Source organism: Schistocerca piceifrons, chromosome 3, assembly GCF_021461385.2.
Source record: "Schistocerca piceifrons isolate TAMUIC-IGC-003096 chromosome 3, iqSchPice1.1, whole genome shotgun sequence".
Classification (NCBI taxonomy): domain Eukaryota; kingdom Metazoa; phylum Arthropoda; class Insecta; order Orthoptera; family Acrididae; genus Schistocerca; species Schistocerca piceifrons.
Window position 1 is genome coordinate 249,986,962 of NC_060140.1, and position 21,878 is coordinate 250,008,839.

Genomic DNA, 21,878 nt, shown 5'->3' on the forward strand with positions numbered 1-21,878 from the left:
CGACAGCATCACGCACGCAAGGTATAAAGGGCCAGTGCATTGGCGGAGCTATCATTTTTACTCAGGTGATCCATCTGAAATGGTTTACAACGTGATTATGGTCACACGACGGGAATTAACAGACTTTCAGCTGAATGAGATTTTCACTCTGCAGCGGAGTGTGCGCTGATATGAAACTTCCTGGCAGATAAAAAACTGTGTGCCCGACCGAGACTCGAACTCGGGACCTTTGCCTTTCGCGGGCAAGTGCTCTACCATCTGAGCTACCGAAGCACAACTCACGCCCGGTACTCACAGCTTTACTTCTGCCAGTATCTCGCCTCCAACCTTCTAGTAGTGCCTTTTGGATGTGATTGTTCTATTGCTGTGAGTTGAGATTTTTTTGTGGTTATTTGTTCTCGTACTGAGCATGTCGTACTTCGTGGGGCGATGGCTAAGCTTTTCTAAATGTTGTGTATTAGTAAAAAGATTGGTGTCATTCTTCCGATAGATGATAGGTTTTTTATGTCTTCTCCTAAAATTTCTTCCTGCCATTTATACATTGCGTTGCGGCTTTGGCATATAAGCCGCTAAATACCCACTGCTGGTAAACAACATCTCTTGGACGATGGGGTGTTTCAGTTTGCTTGGAGTTTGTTTGTTGTTTTATGTGCTATATGGAGGAGCTGTTTCTTTTGAATTTCCGCATATATATATATATATATATATATATATATATATATATATATATATATGTTTATTTATGTGTGTACATCTTTGCATACCATCAACTTTCCGCACAAAAAAAATACGCACACATATTGATTTCACCATAGAAGATAAAATGACACTTTTTTTTCAAGACTCTGGACATCATTTATTCAGCCGGTCTTTAAAGCATGGAGATAAAAAGAATGTTGTTGTTGTGGTCTTCGGACCTGAGATTCAACCTTAGCATTTCAGATGTTCTAGCCTCACTACCATGTTGAAACTTCTGACATTCCACATCCCGATTTGTAGAATTCTACCCTTTCGTTGGGTATTCAGTTTTTTTCCCATGGTCACCTATCATCTGTCAGTCCCATCCAGGATATCCGAATGGCGGACTAGTATGGATCACCATGATACCTTTTGAATTACGGACCCCATTTCTGTGGATACACATTACACCGGGGTGATAAAAGTCGTGGGACAGCGATTTGTTCATATACAGATAGCGACAGCATCACGCACGCAAGGTATAAAGGGCCAGTGCATTGGCGGAGCTATCATTTTTACTCAGGTGATCCATCTGAAATGGTTTACAACGTGATTATGGTCACACGACGGGAATTAACAGACTTTCAGCTGAATGAGATTTTCACTCTGCAGCGGAGTGTGCGCTGATATGAAACTTCCTGGCAGATAAAAAACTGTGTGCCCGACCGAGACTCGAACTCGGGACCTTTGCCTTTCGCGGGCAAGTGCTCTACCATCTGAGCTACCGAAGCACAACTCACGCCCGGTACTCACAGCTTTACTTCTGCCAGTATCTCGCCTCCAACCTTCTAGTCTCGGTCGGGCACACAGTTTTAATCTACCAGGAAGTTTCAGACTTTCAGCTCTCCATGCTACTCTATCCTGGGCAAGCTGCTTCATCTCCCAATGAAAAGATTATGTTGTATAAACTGCATTTCAAAGTAATCCCCGCTTCTGCCCACTCGTGTACGTCCACACAACAACAACAACAAAACAGCAAAACAGCAATGTCACCACTACAAACAAAGCCATCATCCACCTGCCCACACAGACACACACACACACACACACACACACACACACACACCTCCTAGTTGCAGAACAGCTTATTAAAATGGTTCAAATGGCTCTGAGCACTATGGGACTCAACTGCTGAGGTCATTAGTCCCCTAGAACTTAGAACTAGTTAAACCTAACTAACCTAAGGACATCACACACATCCATGCCCGAGGCAGGATTCGAACCTGCGACCGTAGCGATCTCGCGGTTCCAGACTGCAGCGCCAGAACCGCGCGGCCACTTCGGCCGGCAACAGCTTATTAATTGCAAGTCGCAGCTGCTTAAAAATCGTGTTCCTTAACGTAAGTTTAGTATTTTACATACTACAAAAACTGCATAATTTGATCGAAGGTATCGTATTTTTTACAGGAAGTTAAAATATTTCCTTTCTCTTTCTGCATTATTATGACAAGCCCAATTTCCATCAGGCTCTCGCTAACAATATTTCTCTATTCCACAGAATTTTAAGTGATTTTATCCGTCTTTATCGGAAGCCACTGCGAGTAATGGCGGGTACATTGATCATCATTCTCGCTTTCCCCTTCCAGCTGTGAACGGTGCGTCAGAACACTGTCGGTAGACCTTCGTTTGCGTCCACAGTTCTCTGATTTTCACGTAATGAATTTCATGAGATGTGTATTAAATTAATATCTTACTTGAATCGTTTGCGTTCTTGTGCTGTCACAACTGCTGCGGTAAACCCCGCTCTTATCTACTTCTGCTACTAGTAGGTGATGGATATCTCGGTGTTTGTTTTACGATGTCCTCTTACTCTGTCTATTAGTACTCTGCCGTAAGTGTAGCAGACTGACGAACAATACTCACAAATTGCTTAAACGAGAGCTTTGTAACATAACCCTTTTGTGAGCAAATTACATTTCCTTAAGATTCTTCCAGTGAGTCTGTCAGCCGGTTCCTTTTCCTACATTTGTTTATATGTGAATGTTCTGTTCTAGATCATTCTTGACACAAGTGCCTAAATAGTTTGCATTTGTTACTGTTTCCAGTTATTGATCACCAATCTTGTAATCTGACAATAATGGACATTTTCGCACATTTAAACGTAATAATCTTACGTCTTTGCTCGCGTTTACTGTTGACCTGAACGTCGATCGGATGCGTACTCAACTTGTAATAATGCTGCTGGTGAAAATCTATACGCTTTTCATGTTACTATTTCGAGAGATTCTTTGGACTGGCGTTAACTCCGATGACGGGTAATCCGTATGTTGCTGGCCATGCTGCTCTATGCTCCACAGCTATTTCTTATTGTCTGAAATGTATGTGTGTTGACGAAGTACTATGAACAAGCTTAGGAAAAGAGTCCCTCTTGCAGTGACATATTTCTTAACAGCTGGTAGGTATTCTATTCTTTTTTCGCGGGTACGAAAATCATTAATGAATTTAAAATTTTCTGTATGAGAGCGCTCCTATATAATTATATTGTCGTATTCCTCACTTCTGTCGTTACATACTATAGCTACAACCCTCTCCTCTATTAATACATAAAACAATTAAGTGCATGGACCTTAGAAATGTCTGTAATTATTCTTAAAACCAAGTACACTTTTTAAGCAATTACTACGCTAGAGTAGTGCTGCCAAGATAAGTGAGAAAGAAGGTCGCCCAAGAAAATTATTACTATATGTTTTTCGTGGCTCCTCGACGAAAAATGGCTGAGTGAAAGAACAGTTTGCGTCGAAGTATTATGAGCCAGGTTCAGATAAGAACACCTCGTGGTTAAAATACATCCGTCTCTCGATCTATTGCCTTCACATAACATATAGAATTTTTGCGTTTCCATACTGTCTTCAAACTTAGAACTTTCCCATTACAGGTAGTCACAATAGTTTCTTAAAACAAAAATTACACTTCCTTTTTAAAAATAGGTTTACGTAATTAAAACGAAACATCGATGTCTAATTACTCTTGTAAACTTCAACACACAGAGTCGTTTGTATTAACTTTCAAGCATAAAATGATTACAATTGTACAACATGGCAGTAGGTGCTAAGAACTATATCTCACTCCCCTCGACATCATACGACTTTCAACAACTAACTAAGAAGAACAGACATTGTGTATAGCGGTACATCAAAGAAAGTATTTTACGTAATATATGAAATATATTTCAGCTATATTTTTTGACGTAATTTTTAAAGTATATAACGATAATTTTTTAATGTGGATGACTTCAGATGGAGATAAGAACAAAGGAGTTTCGAAATAAATTCAGTATATGAAAATAATTGACCTTATTTGAAAAATAATAAAACTCATTCATGTTACTAAAATTTTTCGAAATTTAAAATAATGAAAAATTTTAATTTATTTGCGTCGTGTAATAAATTTGTAAAGCATATAAGGCAGCCCCTTTCTTAACTGCAAAGGCAGGTACTAATGTAGCGAAAGATGAGCCATAATCAGTTCCATTACAGCGTCTGGAGAGATGACTATTAAATATCCTCCCAGCGTCCCTTATTTCTTAGACGACGTATTTTGGTGCCTGAAATTCTCAGTATCGCGCCACAAAATTTTAACTAATACTTTTCAGTTCATGACTTGCTACTGAAATACATTGATCAATTAAAATCGTCCGATCATCCACATCAAACGAAATAAAAAATCTCTTGGACGCGTATGATTTTATGGTGTCTGTTACGAGATTGGTTTTTCCGTTTATGACATTCTAGAGTATCGAAGGTTCATTTACGTTCCAGTAGCAAAGGGTTTGTGAATAATGGCAGCCATATTTTGATGTACTGCTGCAGCTATCACCGGAAACTATGGTTGCAGCTGTCTGGCGCGAAGCCATTAAGCCGGGTTCCAATCAAAAGTCTGAGTAAGCTAGTCAGCTTTGCGATAAACTCCATCCCATAAACTCACGCCACTATAAACCATCAAGTACATCTGAATACTTTCCTATATTGATACGTACAGCGCGCATACCCGAAGCAGTGTCCCAATTTAGATAGTAATAACTCACTGTAAATTTAATTTTACTCCCCTGTCACTCGACAGGCGTCCTCCAGGGATTCCCCTATCTCGTGCCAATCAGTCTTTTCATCCTTGCATACCCAACACATACAACATCTCTGATCATCTTTGTTGCATGTTTTAATTTTACTTTGCAGTTAGTTTTTACTAGATACGTTACTACATGTTGCAATGAATCATAGACTTCTTTACTCGTCTAGTCTCTCTAGAATCTTCTCCACCGATTACATTTTGGCACATTTAATTTGTAAGTTTATTCTACAAGCACAATGTTTCTAGTACTTCCAGCTTTTTTCTTCTTTCGTACCATAGATTTTGTTCCACGCGACATACATTTTTAAAATGTTCTTTCTCAGATTTGTGGCAATATTTTAAGTCACCACAGAAATCTATCTTTGGCAACTGCAGTCTTGTCCTGGTGTCTCCCATGTTACGACTATCTTCTTCATTTCTATAAACACGCTTCATAGACAGCCGATTTCTTTCGCTCCTTATCTTGTGTCTTTTCAGGTTCTGCTGTTAGCAAGTGGCTACCCACCTTTCTAGTAGCACTGCTACTCGTGTTGAGGCTACAATCATCAGACCTTAATTTCTGTAAATTGGTTATGTGTCCGTATGCCACATTCTCGTCAACCTAAGAAAATAATGTTCTCCCAACTCAATATACTTAGGGACAGCGTATCTCGTTTAAAAATGCCCATAAATGCAACATGAAAAGGAAAACTTGCTCAATATTGAACACTAGAAGCCTGCAGCATCTAATCGACAAGCATGGTGTCGACTTGTTCATGAAAGCCCACTACACTTCGAACACACAAGTCTCAAACATGAAGAGGATAATGGCCAGGCAAGTAGGAATGAGTGGCGACTCGAATAAAGCAGCAGTTGACATTATGGAAGAATCTGCGGGACCAGAATTGGTCTACATGGGCATCAGCGAATCCACAACTAACGAGTTCCTGAGGCCCCAAAAGCAGACAAAGGACTCGTAAATGAGTGGTAGCCTATTATGATTCTTTTTGTTCTTATTCGTTTTCATGTTTATTTAGCAATACTTCGTAGTCTGTTCTATTTCAATTTTTTTTAAAGTCTTCCGTACTTCAGGTCAGAACGACTACGTACTCTGCAAGTAAGAAATAGGGCAATTGTTTTTTTAGCCTCTGATCGGTCGCGAAATGGAAACCGCAGTGAAAATAAAATATTTGCAACATTTAGCTACATCCTCCAGCTACTATTACTCTATACAGCCGCCGCTCGTTGTCCGTGCCAAAACTCTGTCCTCATAGGCAGCGGTTCATGTAAGCGGACGGATGATCAGAGGGAGCCAAGTGTAGGCTGTATGGTGGGTGATTAAACACTTCTCATCGAAAACGCTGGAGAAACATCTTCGTTGCTCCCGCAGATGTGGTCGAGAATTGTCATTAGGAAATTCATGACAGATACGTCATGAGGGGTATACGAAATCAAGCGAAACCCATCAACAGGACTTCACACTTAGTGGATGACGTTATTTTATAGGCATATTTACGTGCCCATTGTGTGCTCAGAAATGCAAACCACGACGTGACACAATTGACGGTCATACTAGAGAAACTACGTAACTCAGTCCTGCAAGGCTACAACTAATTTTCACTCTGGTTTTTATTTCGCGGAGGCTGACAAAAAATAGCCCTCGTGTTAGCATTAATACGACTCAGTCTTACTCCTCCATTCTACTTTTTTGTCAAATATTTGAGCGGGGCGAATGCAAGGCTCCCAAGAAATTGCACAATGGATTTATGTCCCAAAAAAAGTTTAATTGCTTGAAAGTAATCAGGGTAATAACAAAAATGTAATTAGTGATTTGGGGGAAAATAGAAATATTTACGAACACCTGCTGCTAGATAAACAAGTGAAGTGCCAAAAAATATCAAATCACAGTCTAAATTAAACTTCTCTACTTTCTCTTGATCAGTGTTCTCTTAATAATGATAGTTTATTAACAGATATTTAAGCATATTTCATGCTTCCAGAACAAATCTGAAAACAAAAAAGAAATTGAAACGAATGACCAAAACTTTTGTGGAATGATTCTTTCAAAAGCAAGAAACAGATTAGAGAGACATTTGATGCGACTCTGAATGAGCTCGAAATTATGTACAGCAGATGAGGTGCCGAGAGACTGAATTCAATAGATAACCTAATTATGAAAATTTCACTCAGTGGTTTCCCTACATCACTAACACATCACTGCCGCTGGACATGGTTTACAGCAGCATTCAAAGGCTAACCTGTTTTATTTTTTACTTTTAGATAAATCATTTCACAAAACATTTGATAATTTCCTTATTCACTTTGTCAAATTGTCATTGATTCTTACTCTGACCCTAGACAACAATACAGTTAATCTGTAAGTCTACTTTGTACAATGTCCCTCTACTATCCCACTTTCACGTAGACTTCATTCAGCCTCAAATTCTCAAAGAATTCTTTCTACAGTTTGATACTGTGCATAAATGTTCACTGCTTTCCACATAATACTTCCAGTGCAGCCACAATGCACGTAGACATATGCTGTTCATGAGGCACTCTCAAAACTTTCATGCGTTCGTGAGAATTCCACACTCCATCTCATGACCCATCTTCACACAAATATCTTTCCATTGACAGAGCTGTTTGGTACTAAAGAAGGTGACTTAACGTAGCGTTTTTCAGTGAGATTTTCCGTTTATAAGCAACAACTCCTGCACTCCACATACAATACAGAAAGGTAAACAATGGAAAACGACCGATTTTCCAGAACGACTCTTACAGCTTACCGATGGACTCTACGTATTGGCAAGTATGATAAACACAGCCTGTTATGGGTTGGAAAGGTATCGTTAAGTATATGTATCTGCATCAACCTGGGAACGCTTCTTAACGTCTGTCTTTGGCAGGGAATGATCTGCAGCGCTATCTGTGACAACTGTGACATAAAATCACCTAACGAGCCGGGAACTCCTGGAAGTGCAGCCAGTGACAAAGGTAACGCTGTCTAGAGCGCTACGTGCATATTGCATGCGACGCGTGACTCCGATCTCCATTTACTTTGAGTACTCATAACAGATTGCTTTCTTCGTTCAGTTCTGCAACGTGCTCGACAAATGAATGATAAATTATTAATAAATATGCTTTATTTGTATTGGAAATTCCCATGCTTTGGCCAGTAACATTTCAATAACGTCAGTAAAATTGAGAGTAGGGACGCGGGAGTGGAACTGTCACACACTATTAAACATTTTAACATTTACCTACAAGATGACGTCAATTTCCACGTCCGCAAAACCCTCGCCAAGTGCGACCATTCGATCAAAATCTTCTACATCTGTAAATGTTCCTACACTGTAACATAACACTATGACTTAAGGTGAAACAGTACAAGTTATCTCAGACGACTTCTTCTACAGTAGCTGCTGCCACAGAGAAAGGTAACTGCGATTTCAGATTCTCCGTACTTGGAAAGCAGCTCTAGTAACCTCTAATGACCCACCTTTCCAGAATGAGGTTTTCATTTTGTAGCGTGCTGTTAGTTATTAGGAACCATTTTAACATGCACACTGCAACTCGAAACCGGACCCTTCGTAATACGGTATTTCTGGCTTAACAGCCAACATATTCATGTAATAGAAGTTCTTTTCAAAGCAGATGAGAAGGTGCAGTGAGAAGATGACGTAATGTGGTGTGAGGAACGGATGACAGATGGTTTGTTTGGTACGGGTATTGTAAGAAAGTCCGCCTAAATTGAGGCCCTTCTCCACGATTGGGTGCTGCGATCGGAAGTTACCCCCCAAAATGATAGTTAATATTATTAATATTAGACAAACTAAACAGCATATATAATTGGGTTTCATATTAAAGCATCCCTCAATAGCGTGCTATCATTTCACAGTTTCACAACTATTAACACCAGCAGAATAATAAACAACTGCTAACGAAAAGGAAGACGAAGCACTTCGGTGATCTTCGGAAACTGTCTCAGAATCTGGCAGAAAACACAAAGAGATTCTGGTCAAATATAAAGCAAAACAATGGCAAGATGCAGTCAATACCTTCACTGCGTGATAACAAGAGTCAAGTCACTGATGACAGTGCCAGAAAAGTAGAGTTATTAAATACCGTTTTCCGAAACTCCTTCACTAAGGAAGACGAAGTAAATATTCCCGAATTCCAATCAAGAACAACCGCGAAGATGAGAAACATAGAATCAGATGTCCTCGGTGTTGCAAATCAGCTTAAATCACTTAATAAAGGCAAGGCCTCAGGGTCAGATGATATACCAGTCAGATTTCTTTATGGGTATGCAGATGCCATAGCTCCATATTTAGCAATTACATACAACCGCTCGCTCACAGAAAGCTCCGTACCTAAAAGACTGGAAAGTTGCTCAAGTCACACCAATACCCGAAAAGACAAATAGGAGTAATCCGCTGAATTACAGGCCTATATCACTAACGTCGATTTGCAGTAGGGTATTGGAACATATACTGTATTCGAGCATTATGAAGTACCTCTAAGAAAACGATTTACTGACACATAGTCAGCACGGATTCAGAAAATATCGTTCTTGAGGAACACAACTAGCTCATTATACTCGTGAAGTACGAGTGCTATCGTCAGGGGATATCAAATTGACTCCATATTTTTAGATTTTCAGGAGCCTTTCGACACCATTCGTCACAAACGTCTTCTAACCAAACTGTGTGCCTATGGGATATCGCCTCAGCTGTGGGGCTGGATTCGTGATTTCCTGTCAGAAAGGTCACAGTACGTAGTAATAGACGGAACGTCATTGAGTAAAACAGAAATAACATCCAGCGTTTCCTAAGGAAGTGTTATAGGCCCTCTATTCTTCCTGATATATATTAACGACATGGGAGACAATCTGAGTAGGTCTCTTAGATTATTTGCAGATGATGCTGTCATTTACCGTCTTGTAAAGTCGTCAGATGAAAAAATAAATCGCAAAATGATTTAGATAAGATATTTGTGTGGTGCGAAAAGTGGCAACTGACCCTGAAGAAAGAGAAATGTGAAGTTATTCATATGAGTACTAAAAGAAATCCCCTAAATTTCGATTAAACGATAAGTCACACAAATATGAAGGCTGTAAATTCAACTAAATACATAGGGATTACAATTACGAATAACCTAAATTGGAACAATCACGTAGATAATGTTGTGGGTAGAGCAAACCAAAGTCTGCGATTCATTGATGGAACACTTAGAAGGTGCAACAGATCTACTAAAGAGACTAATTACACTACAGTTGTCCGTCCTATTCTGGAGTGTTGCTGTGAGGTGTGGGATCCGTATCAGGTGGGACTGACGGATGATATTGAAAAAGTTCAAAGAAGGGCGACTCGTTTTGTATTATCGCAAAATAGGGTAGATAGTGCAACAGACATGATACGTGAATTGGAGTGAAAATCATTACAACAAAGGCGTTTTTCGTTGCACCGGGATCTTCTCATGAAATTTCAATCACCAGTCTCCTCCGATTGCGAAAACATTCTGTTGGCACTCACCTACATAGGGAGGAATGATCATCATGATAAAATAAGAGAGATAAGGGCTCGCACAGAAAAACTTAAGTGCTCGTTTTTCCAGCGTGCCGTTCGAGAATGGAACGGTAGAGAAACAGCTTGAAGGTCGTTCACTGAACCATCTGCCAGGCACCTTATTGTGAATAGCAGAGTAATCACGTAGATGTAGACGCAGAGCCCGCATCTCGTGGTCGTGCGGTAGCGTTCTCGCTTCCCACGCCCGGGTTCCCGGGTTCGATTCCCGGCGGGGTCAGGGATTTTCTCTGCCTCGTGATGGTTGGGTGTTGTGTGCTGTCCTTAGGTTAGTTAGGTTTAAGTAGTTCTAAGTTCTAGGGGACTGATGACCATAGATGTTAAGTCCCATAGTGATCAGAGCCATTTGAACCATTTGTAGACGCAGATATAGAGGATGCTATTATTGGGGTCTCCTGGTAACTGACGTTAGAGATTGGAATGTGGAAAGCATTGGATAGAATATTACACCAGCAGTCAGAAAAGTATATTAGTGTTGTTTACGTTTATTTTTGTTACCAGGTTTTGTAGGCTATATAAGGGATGTGAACAGCCTTACACATTTAGAGATCACTGGGCAGTACACAGAGATACCACGCACTTGCGTGAGACAACGTTGTTAGCACCTGACACACTTTGAAAGGGATCTCATTTCGCGTCTAAATTTGACTGGCTGGTCGAATCGAGAAACTGGATACCCAGATTTAGGGGGCAAGCACAGCGTAATCCCTTGACATCCGCGCCTGCCATCCGAAAACAAGTAGGGGGCTACCTACAACATTTTAGATCACCATTGGTCAGAGACCAACCGCACCCAGAGTTGGGCTTTACCGTCCCATAGCTACACTGCCAACATCACCACAACACAAACGGTCGTGTCTGGAATGGTGTCGTGACCGGGAAGCATGGGCTTCAGATGAATGACGTCGCATTCTGTTCAGCGATGAATCATGGTTTTGCATCACCTCGAATTGCCATCGCCTACCAGTATGTCAGCGATGAGGGGAGTTTCTAATCTTCCAATTTTTTGGAGAAAAATACACCAGATGGTGTGGCTGGTCAATGGGTGTGACTTGAGGTGACAGATGGCAGTGACTGAGGGCACAACTATATATCACGGGCGTCCTGCGTCATCATGTGCTACCTCTCATGCGACAGTAGGCGAAGAAGTTTTTCAACAGGAGATATGGCACGTGTCTCTACGAACTGGTTCCTTGATTATGAGGTACTCACTTAGGCAGCGATATTCCCAGATCTTTTCCCCGTAGAACACCTGTGAGACCATCCTGGACGTCATTTCTGTCTTCTCCCTTGCCCGAGAGAGAATATAATGGCTTTCTAACTTCCTTACCAACCGAATCAGAGCGTGTATCTATGCCACAGGGAATGCAACGTCGTACTGGTAAGTTGGTTCATGCTGCCAGCTTCTTCGTAAATTTGACTCGATTCTGCTGAAATCACATCACGCACCCTCTCAAGTCATGAAAAAAATTTCCAAATGTGTGTGAAATCTTATGGGACTTAGCTGCTAAGGTCATCAGTCCCTAAGCTTACACACTACTTAACCTAAATTATCCTAAGGACAAACACACACACCCATGCCCCAGGGAGGACTCGAACCTCCGCCGGGACCAGCCGCACACTCAAGTCGTGAAGTTCTCTTTCGTTTCCTCCTCTCCTCCCGCGTGCTTCATTTGTTTTTTCAGGCAGTGTTTATGGAAAAGCGTTTGAGAAATGCTCGTACAGGGGAATTGATGGGTAAGATACAGGGGCATAAGATGAATGAGATGCTACTTATGTAAGGAAACATTGGGTTGAAACCTTCATTTGGGATGGGTAGGGTAGGTTGTGGTTGAAAGGAGGGATAGATATCAGGGATGAGTTTGTGGTCTGGGAGAAAAGGGCGAAAGAAATTTTATTCACAATGGACATGAAGAGATTGGTGAGGAAAGAAAGGCCGGATGTGTTGATAGAGGAGCAGCAACAGGAGAGGGTTGTCAAAGATGGGGAAACGATATGATTTTGGGAACTGAGTGGACGGCAGATGAAGGAGAGATAAAAGCGTTCTAATTGTCTGAGGAGGTGTGGAAACTTTTTGAAGTGTATAGGATGCGAGAGGGAGCAGGTATTGAATACGGAAAGCGTGACGCAACCACGTCTCTCCAAGAATTCGAGCGAGCCATAAGACTTGGCATAAGTAAGGAGCAGACACGGGTATTATGTGTGAGTTCGTGGTATTTAATCTCCATGTTCGGCCGTCTACTAGTTTTAGACCATGTAGGCTTTCCTTTGGATGACACGCCCGGATACCCACGCGCGTTAGCTCTTTGCTTTCGACATTCGAGGGGGCGCGCAGGCTCCGTATTGAGTCCATCTGGTGGATTAAGGACTAGTGGGCTGGGCGGCCTTGGTGTGTTTTTCAGGCTGTTTGCCACATCCGAATATGTGAATACGAGTCTGGAACTCACATCCTGCCTCAGTTAAACGATTCGGAAACATTTCGAAAACGTCCACACACGTTCACATTGGATAACACTAGGCGCACGGAGATGGACGACATAAATTCTGGATCTGACAGGAAAGTGTGGCGACAGGAACGGTATCCAGGCACCCTTCACCACTAATGTCATCCAATCCAGATCAGCATGTCGATCCTGTGATGACCCAGAAGAAGGCCAGGAAAAAAGAGAAAAGGATGAAGTGGCTTTCGTTCGGATGACCAGTAGAGTAAGGTCCCAAGTCAGTCTTTGATGGAATGTTTCTCGAAGGCATTTTCGTTATGTGTGTATTGTGAGGTAAAGGTCTCTTGGACGTAATGCTCGTATGTTTTTTCCTATATTTACTGCCAGACTGTGTCAGGATTTTTGGAAAAGTACCACTGGTTAAATCAGGACCTGAAGTTGTTGAGATGGAGTTGAGGGACCGTTGGGATGAATGTGGTGTACGATGGACTGCCAGGAAGGCGATGTCGTCAGCATATAGCAGTATGTATACTGGACGGGCTGATTTTGGGACGTCGGCTGTGTAGAGGGGAAAGAGGAACGGATACTTGAAGCACGTCTTCGGTTGCCTGGAAAGTTGGGCTGTGGGTCTTCCTGATTGTTAGCATGCTGGTCTCTTGCACCGTTGTAAATCATTCATGCCTATATCCTTGTATTTCCGAGTGGAGATACCAAACGCACGTATAATAAAATCAGTATGGCATTGCTATGGCAGCACATCACAAGCTTAGAAAACACAAATATTACTAAAACATTTATCACGCTCGATCTACCCTATCATGCTGTCAGCAGCGCCTCTCGTGGAGGGATATAGCATCTGGCTACCTCTCCCCGTCCCACACATTACCGGGGTTCGGCAACCACCACGTATTTCATAGCGCCGTCTAGCGACGCGCGGAATAATTTGACAAGCCCCTCCCTCGCTCCTTGGTCCAGGTCGGGTCACCAATAACAAGATGTCGCAGGCCGCATAACAAGCGCTTGTTACCACTGTGCGCTCCGCTCCGTCTTTTGTACTCTGCTCGCCGGTTCGCTACGTCGCTCATCTTTACCTGGTCTGTTTCCTTTTCCATTTTTCCCCCCTCCGCCCGCTTTCCTCTAATACTCTCGCCCCCCTCTCCCCCCTTTCCACCTTTCTCTCTAGCTGCGCACGGGTCCCCTTCCCACCTGCTTTGCAAGTTCGTTAAAATGGTTTCATCGGATCGCCTTGTTTGGCCTAACGGGTTTTAAGTATTAGGGGAGCATTCTCAGAATTCTGGCGGGCGGATTTGTCTCTGTGTGGCTTCCTTCACTCGTTTTTTCCCCCCTTCTTCATATAATGTGCCCGTATTTCTCTCTTCTGTTTTCGTCCTGTGCTCCTCCGCGATTCTACTGTGTAACAAAACTCGTCCTCTCACACGCGCTACATATTCGAATACTGTCATTCAGAAAAAGAGTGTTTGTCGGCGTTCATTCACGTAACTATAGCTATGGTTTGTTCCCTGAAAAAGATTGCCACAACGCACGCTTATCTCTGTATTTGTAGCCCAAATGGCTGTTTCTCACTGCCATTAAATTTACATGATGCTTTGCCATTTGAAATTCGTTCAAGTTACATTTGTGGTATACAAGTCATTTTAAATATCTTTCCATCACTCTTCTCGTGGTGTGTTAGTAAATTTCGGCTGGTTAATAATTTTCGAGCAATCTGTAGGTAATGAATTCTTGTTCTGCAGATTTAGAAGTTAACACAAAGGCAGGTCGATTAATATTGCTATAACGCTATTATTTTACCGTTTCTGCCAAGGCAAAAAAACAACAGCTTTTATGTGGTGCCTAATACTAGGAGTGGGAGCTATTGTTAGGTATTACTTTGGGTGACTATAATTGTGACGGTGTTTTTTGATGCGGCTTATTGGCAGTTTTCTCGAATCTGGTGGAGTGCAGTACAGGTGGCAGCGTATCAATCGCCTCATCTTTGTCTCTACTTTACCTTGCCGCGTAGGTTTTTTTTATTTCTAATTAACATTAACAATATTTGCACTAAAATGATATGCAAAATACGGAAAAAATGGAGATAAAAGTGTTCAGACATCGGGAATAGTTCCTGTAGTGAGAAATTTTTGTACAGTGGTAGGGGGGAAGAAAGTGAACAACGTACTATAAATCCTGATCAGTGGGGCCTGAGTGTGGAAGCAGGGGTACGTTTGAAAGTCAGTTTCTTACGTTTCTCCTAAATAATTGTGAAACTACGACCTCTAGTGGAAACGTATCGCAGTACAAAATTTAACTACACTAAAATTCCTACACAAAGGTCCTGTTAATTGTTTGAGGGTAGGGAGCGAGAGAATATGAAAATTTCGCACATGGCTTTTGAAGATCAGATATAACATTATACGTTGCATGAAACTGCATCGGAGGGGAAGTTGAATCACCAAGTATAAATTCCCAAGTTTTGGTATCACACCAGCTTTCTGTGTTACGTTACGCTTCTTTTGAGCCATCACTCAGCTCTGCACATTGAAGACATCAGAAGTTATTAATTTTCTTAAATTACGGAAGTGTGTACGTTTTCAAGGTTCAGTAACATTTAAACTAATTGTGCTGTAAGTTTCAGCGTCAGTCTCTTGTCGAGACTTTTAATTCTGTAAGTTTTGCTTTTTAGTATTCATACTACTGCATACACTTTCCACTGTGATTTTAATTTTGAACTTTGTGCGATTTTGAACTGTGTGTGCATCCGTGTGCTTTTGCAGCCCCAACCCATGTGTTTCTGGCCAAAGTCGGCCACCCCCGTAAGTAAACCTCTTGAGACTAGCATGTGAGTCTGCCCTCTTCTAATGGTCGACAGTCTCACTCTTCTCAGAAAGCTCTGGAGACCACACCCCTCAGCTGTCAGAATTCACGATTGCTTTTACGTGCGTGATATACACTAAACAGCCAAAGAAACTGGTACACCTGCCTAATATCGTGTAGGGCCCCCGCAAACACGCAGAAGTGTCGCAGTACGACATGGCATGGACTCGACTAATGTATGAAGTAGTGCTGGAGGGGATTGACACAATGAATCCTGGAGAGTTGTCCATAAATCCGTAAGAGTACAAGGGAGTGGACATATCTTCCGAACAGCACGTTGCTAGGCATTCCACACATCCATTCCACACATCCATTCCACATAGACATTCCACATATGTTCGTGTTTAAACTCAGAAGAGTGTTCCTGGAGCCATTCTGTAGCACTACTGGAGGTGTGAGGTGTCGCGTTGTCCTGCTGGAATTGCCCAAGTCTGTCGGAATGCACAATGGATATGAATGGATGCAGGTGATCGAACAAGATTCTTACTTACATTTCACCTGTCAGGGTAGCAGGTCACTCCAAGTGCACAAGCCCCATACCATTACAGAGCCCCTACAAGCTTGAATACTTTCCTGACGACATGTTGGGTCCATGGATTCATGAGGGTGTCTCCATACCCATGCAAGTCCATCCACTGTATACAATTTGGAACGAGACTCGTCCGACCAGGCAGCATGTTTTCAGTCATAACAGTCCAATGTCAGTGTTGACGGGCTCAGGCCAGGTGTAAAGCTTTGTGTTGTGCAGTCATCAATGGTACAGGAGCGGGCCTTCGGCCCCGAAAGCCCCTATCGATTATGTTTAGTTGATTTGTTCGCAGGGTGTCACTGCAACAATTTGCGGGAGGGCTACACTTCTGTCACGTTGATCGATTCTCTTAAGTAGTCTTTGGTAAAGTTCTTGCCGGATCTTTTTCCGGCCTCAGCGATTTCTCAGATCTGATGTTTTACGAGCTTCCTGATATTCACGGTACACTCATGAAATGGTCGTAGGAGAAAATTCCCACTTCATCGCAACCTTGAAAAAATTGGGAATTTGTGGTAAGGTCTTTTGGGACCAAACTGCTGAGGTCATCGGTCCTTAAGCTTACACACTACTTAATCCAACTTAAACTATCTTACTAAGGACAACAAACTCCCATGCCCGAGGGAGGACTCGAACCTCCGACGGAGGGAGCTGTGCGAACCGTGACAAGGCGCCGCAGACCACTCTGATACACCGCGCGGCGCTGCCTTCGAGATGCCGTGTCCTATTACTCGTGCGCCGACTATAACACTACGCTACGCTAAAACTCACTTAAATCTTGATAACCAGGTACTGTAGACGCAGTAAGCGATCTCATTGGCGTTTACCGACTGCAGCGCCGTATTCTGCCTACTTACATATCTCCGTATTTGAATGCGTGTGCATTATACAGTTTCTTTGGCACATCAGTGTAGCTTGGCGCCCAAAGGGGCGTACCATCACACATTGGACAATTTAGAGTCGAGTATCACACAAAACAACATTGTTCACAACGGTACATAAAGCAGCATGTGAGGCAAACAACAGCATAACTGGTGTGTTGCTGTGTGGAGGCCTGGAGTAATGTCCCACGAGCTGTGATTTCGCCTCTTTTCAAATAGTTAAGGGGTTCAGTGCACTGGTGGCCCAATGAGATGTTTACTCGCAATGTGCGAAAGGTGTAGTTCAGGCCAGATGTGGTTCTGCGACGTTTCAGAGATCTTTTTTGTATCATTACTTGAGCTCAGTCATTCTGGTTACAGTGGACATTGACCATTGTTTTGTTCCAACATTCTCTGTAGCGAAGTGTTTCCCCTCCTGTCTTCCAAGAAGACGTCAAGCTTAAGGGGCTGCATGCAGATGTTCTGGATTTGACACTCTGGTACTGTATCGCACCTCGACTTGTCCACTAAATCACCATAGAAAATGTCTGTGATTATTCAGACATTGGGTTTGTCTTTCAGAAATCGTATATTAATGTTTTTTGTGATAAGATGGTATTATGCGTACTGTAAGAAGGAGAAACGTCAATGAGCACTTGTTAGAGTTTGCCAACGGCAAAATCGTGGCCAATTGAGACAGATTTATTGTTCCACGCCACTACAGTGGTATCATAGATCGATACCACCCCGACTGGCGCCTCACAGTTGGCAGAAGAGACGCACGTTTCCGACAGACGCTGATAGCAGTTGCGTAGTGACCCGGTGGATCCAATGATGCGTGCCTGCTGTGCCACACCTTCAGCAGCTCTGACTACGATCACCCTCTCTCACCACGATAGAGGATAGCCAGCGCAGCTGCACATCCCGTCTCAGGCGCAGTCTTCAGCAGTCATCAGTCTTAGTCAGCCGTCGATAGTTAGCTCGTGCACTAGTAGTGGGAGCCTCATAGAGCATATTGCTCTTTAGGTGGTTTCTTGTAATAGCTGGTCTTTATTGCTGTCTGTTCGTTTGTAATTTTTCTTCACAACGCTTGGTGAAAGTTATATGTTAAGTAGCACTTCTGTTTACTGTATATATGTGTTTGCTAATCATTTCTGCTCCCGCCCAGCTTCCTACAACGATAGCTGCTGCACCACTCTGTAGCCCATCTCTCCTTACCATTGTGCACAAAGCAGTACACAACAATTGCGACTCGAGTTTTCTGGGATAGCACAACTGGCATGCGATTATGGAACTGATGGGTTCAGAACAGCCATAAATCACCTCATGCAGGATCTCAATAGCCAAAGGAGTTAGAAGTATTGTCGGCTCGGCCGTGCTCTATCATGTAGCCACTTCACATACCTCGAGTCAGGAAATCAGCTTGTTTGCTGCCAGGCAAGTATCAATAATGACAGGACAACGATGTCTAGAGCACCATAGACTGTCAGCCCGGCGACCATTGTTGCAACGTCTCTTGACTAGGCAGCAGAGAGAGAGAGAGAGGTGCACCATCAGTGGTGGATCCATCGACAGTATTGAACATAGGAGTGGCACCACGTCTTTTTTTCGAACGAGTCCAGATTCCACGTTCTACGTCACGATGGCTGTACATATGTGTTTAAGTTCTGAGCAAACATAAAGTTGAAAAATGGCATTTTCGTCGCCACACAGGCCCAGCACTTGGCTGGTGGAATGGAATGCTACTGGGCACACTACAGCATCATTTCTCCTTTGCATATGCAGTAATTTAGACAGCGTGAGTTAAATTTTTGACATGTTTAGGTCAGTGTCCGTGCTCTACCTGCCACGCCTCTTTCTTGTTACCTTCCAACAAGATAATGACAGTCAACTGTCTCCCTGGTCACCGCTTCGGCCAGAGCTCTCACTCATTGAAAACATGTAATCCTGGCTTGTTGAGAGACTAACACGTCCCCATTCACCAACCATTACGACTGATGGACTCTACTGTAGTTTTGAAGCAACATGGAACGACACACATGTGTCTCTCGTCCAAGCTTAGTTCGATGCCCCATCTTGTCAGAGCTCTGTGTATTAAATTTATCACCCTGCATACCCACAAGTTTACTCACGTGTTCTCCCTACTACCCTGTGTGTATACAAGAGGTACAATTCTATCATATGCTGTCATTAAATGACACCAGCGATTTATTTTCATATGGTGTTGTAATAACAAACAGTCCTGCTTTGTCCTTTGAGTCGTTGACCTTAGCGCTGAGTTTCATGTGGATATGACTCAACCCCATTTTTATGGGAAAACTCTGACGATGTCGGTATGCTCATATTCATGCGAAAATTTTGTGATGATATGCTAGTACACGAAGAATCGCAAAAACGAGATGGTGCACAGTTGTTTAGATTTGACTATGATGCCAAAAATATTTCAGTATGTACTGTATATACAAATACAAAACTTTGAAATGTATAAATATTTCCTTTCTTGATACTGTACAAAACTGTTGAGCATGTTCCTTAGGTACGTGTGTTTAATATTTTGACTTTTGATGAAGGTTTCTCGGGTCTCCAGCCGGGTGGTAGCGTTGATATCTTGCGACGTTTCAGGAAGTGTCATGCTACCCATCTTCTGGCGAAGTGTCGAGATTCGCGGAGAGCGGGCTATTTATATGCGCGGTCACCCCCCTCCACTAGACCTCGGGTGGCTGCGGTGGACCAGCGGCGTGCGAGCGGTGGTGGGGATGGCGGGCGCCCCCGGCGGCCGCGTTCGGTTCTCGGTGTAAGCATTCTGACCCGAGAAACCTTCATCAATAGTTTACGCCGGGAAAGCCTACAGTCACATATGTTTTGACTTGTCTTCCGCACCGTGACACTGGAGATCGGCATGTGGTTTGATGCAGGTCTGGGAAGATACAGTTTTTTAAATAGTTCTACGCAGCTGATGCCAACTTTCAGTCAGCATTAATTTCATGAGACTAAAATTGTGGTTGCACCGACTCCTCTAGTTGACAGTTGCGTCTTCAAAATTAGAACTCACATAAACCTATCATCATCCCTCCTTACACCAGAAGACAACACATATTCTCCTTCACTCAGCAAAGCTCTAACAGCAACACCATAATCCCTGAAGTCCCAAGGAATTTTTCAAAACTTTTCAACGTTTTAACTAGGAGGCCATCATCACTGTTTTTATAGATTGATTGTCTTACCACGATTTTCCAAAAACTTACTCTTTTCTACTTAGTACTACCTTCTGACATACTTTGCAGAGCAATCTACTGTCTGGCTTGGTAGAGGAGGCGGTTTGCTTGAAGTAGCCAAAAGTCCTTCAGCGTGGTCACGGCTGAATTATTCCTTCAACCTTGTCGACTTGGAACTAACGGCCGGTCTCTGTTAATCTCAACGTAAATGGTAAGTTAAACCTAACCATCCTTCCTTCGAGGTTTTCCAAATAGTAAGGAAGTCCAGGATACGCAACACTGACTTTTGCCGCCATCATTAAGTTTTGCCGGAGACGAAAGATACCGAAATAGATAACAACACTTAATGGCAAGGAGGGAGGAGGGCCACGAAGAGAAGTGACCTGCAGATATTTGGATGACTAGCCCAAGAATCAAAACTTCAGGCCCAACCAGTCCACCACTGTTACCCCTTCAAGTAGTGCAATGTCAGATACATTGTGGCATGTTAATGACACCAGCGATCTATTTTCATCTGGACAAGGGCCGCAAGGGATTTTATAAGACAGGAACTATCGCATTAAATGTGAGCTAAAGGCATTGAACTGGGTCTTATTCGATGAAACTATTTCTGTTTTGGCTTTCGCATACTAGTTGTCCACGACAGAAATTCAAAGATATAAAAATATTGTATATGTGTAAAAAATTACTAAGTAACTACATTTAAAATAGACACTACCGCATTAAAAACGAGCTAAATACATGAAATACGTTCCTGTCCAATGGAACTATTTCCTTTGTGACTTTCTCATAGTAGTTGTCTACGACAGAAATTGAATGATATAAAAATATTGTAAGTGCGATAAGAAAATACTAAGTAAACATATTTAAAATTAGGGTTATTCTATCATTTTTAATGGACTGAATGACGCGTCACGGGGAAATTTACACCGTTCTCTGTGGTGCCGGAGTACATGAATGAAGTGCAAACGAATTCGAGTAAGTTCTGCATAAAAATTTATATTATTGATTCTCAAGTCACCTCTAAATCCACAACTACACATTTTAGTGAAGCACTGATATTAACATATAATTTATGTCGCCAAATTCTTCATAAAACATTTGAACGATTCGGAGTACACACTGTCCTGTTGCCTTTGTCTTGATCAATACTGAAGACATAATTCGTGAGACTTGAAGAACTGTCCAGAGAGGAACTGCCCAGCATAGCAGAATCTGTGGTTCTTGCAAGTGCTGGAATAAACACAATACCTTGCAATTCTTTCAAATATGTTGTATGACGTTATACAAGGAATGAAGTACCTTCTAATTCGGCAAATCATTTAAACTTTTTGGATGGCATACATTTCAGAGCAATTAGTCACTGAAACCGTCCCAAAGTCATTGGAAAAGATCAATGTATCATCCTTAATCATTTCTGAGGACTAGTTACAACACTCAGTTTGTCTCACCAACAGCTGCTATTATGATTCAAAATCTACAAGAAATTTAATTCAAGAAATAATCGCTGTGGTAATAGTGACGTATGACTATTTGTCTAAGTTCTTTCTATATTTGTGTCATTAGCATTTAAAACGGTTTAGACAAACATC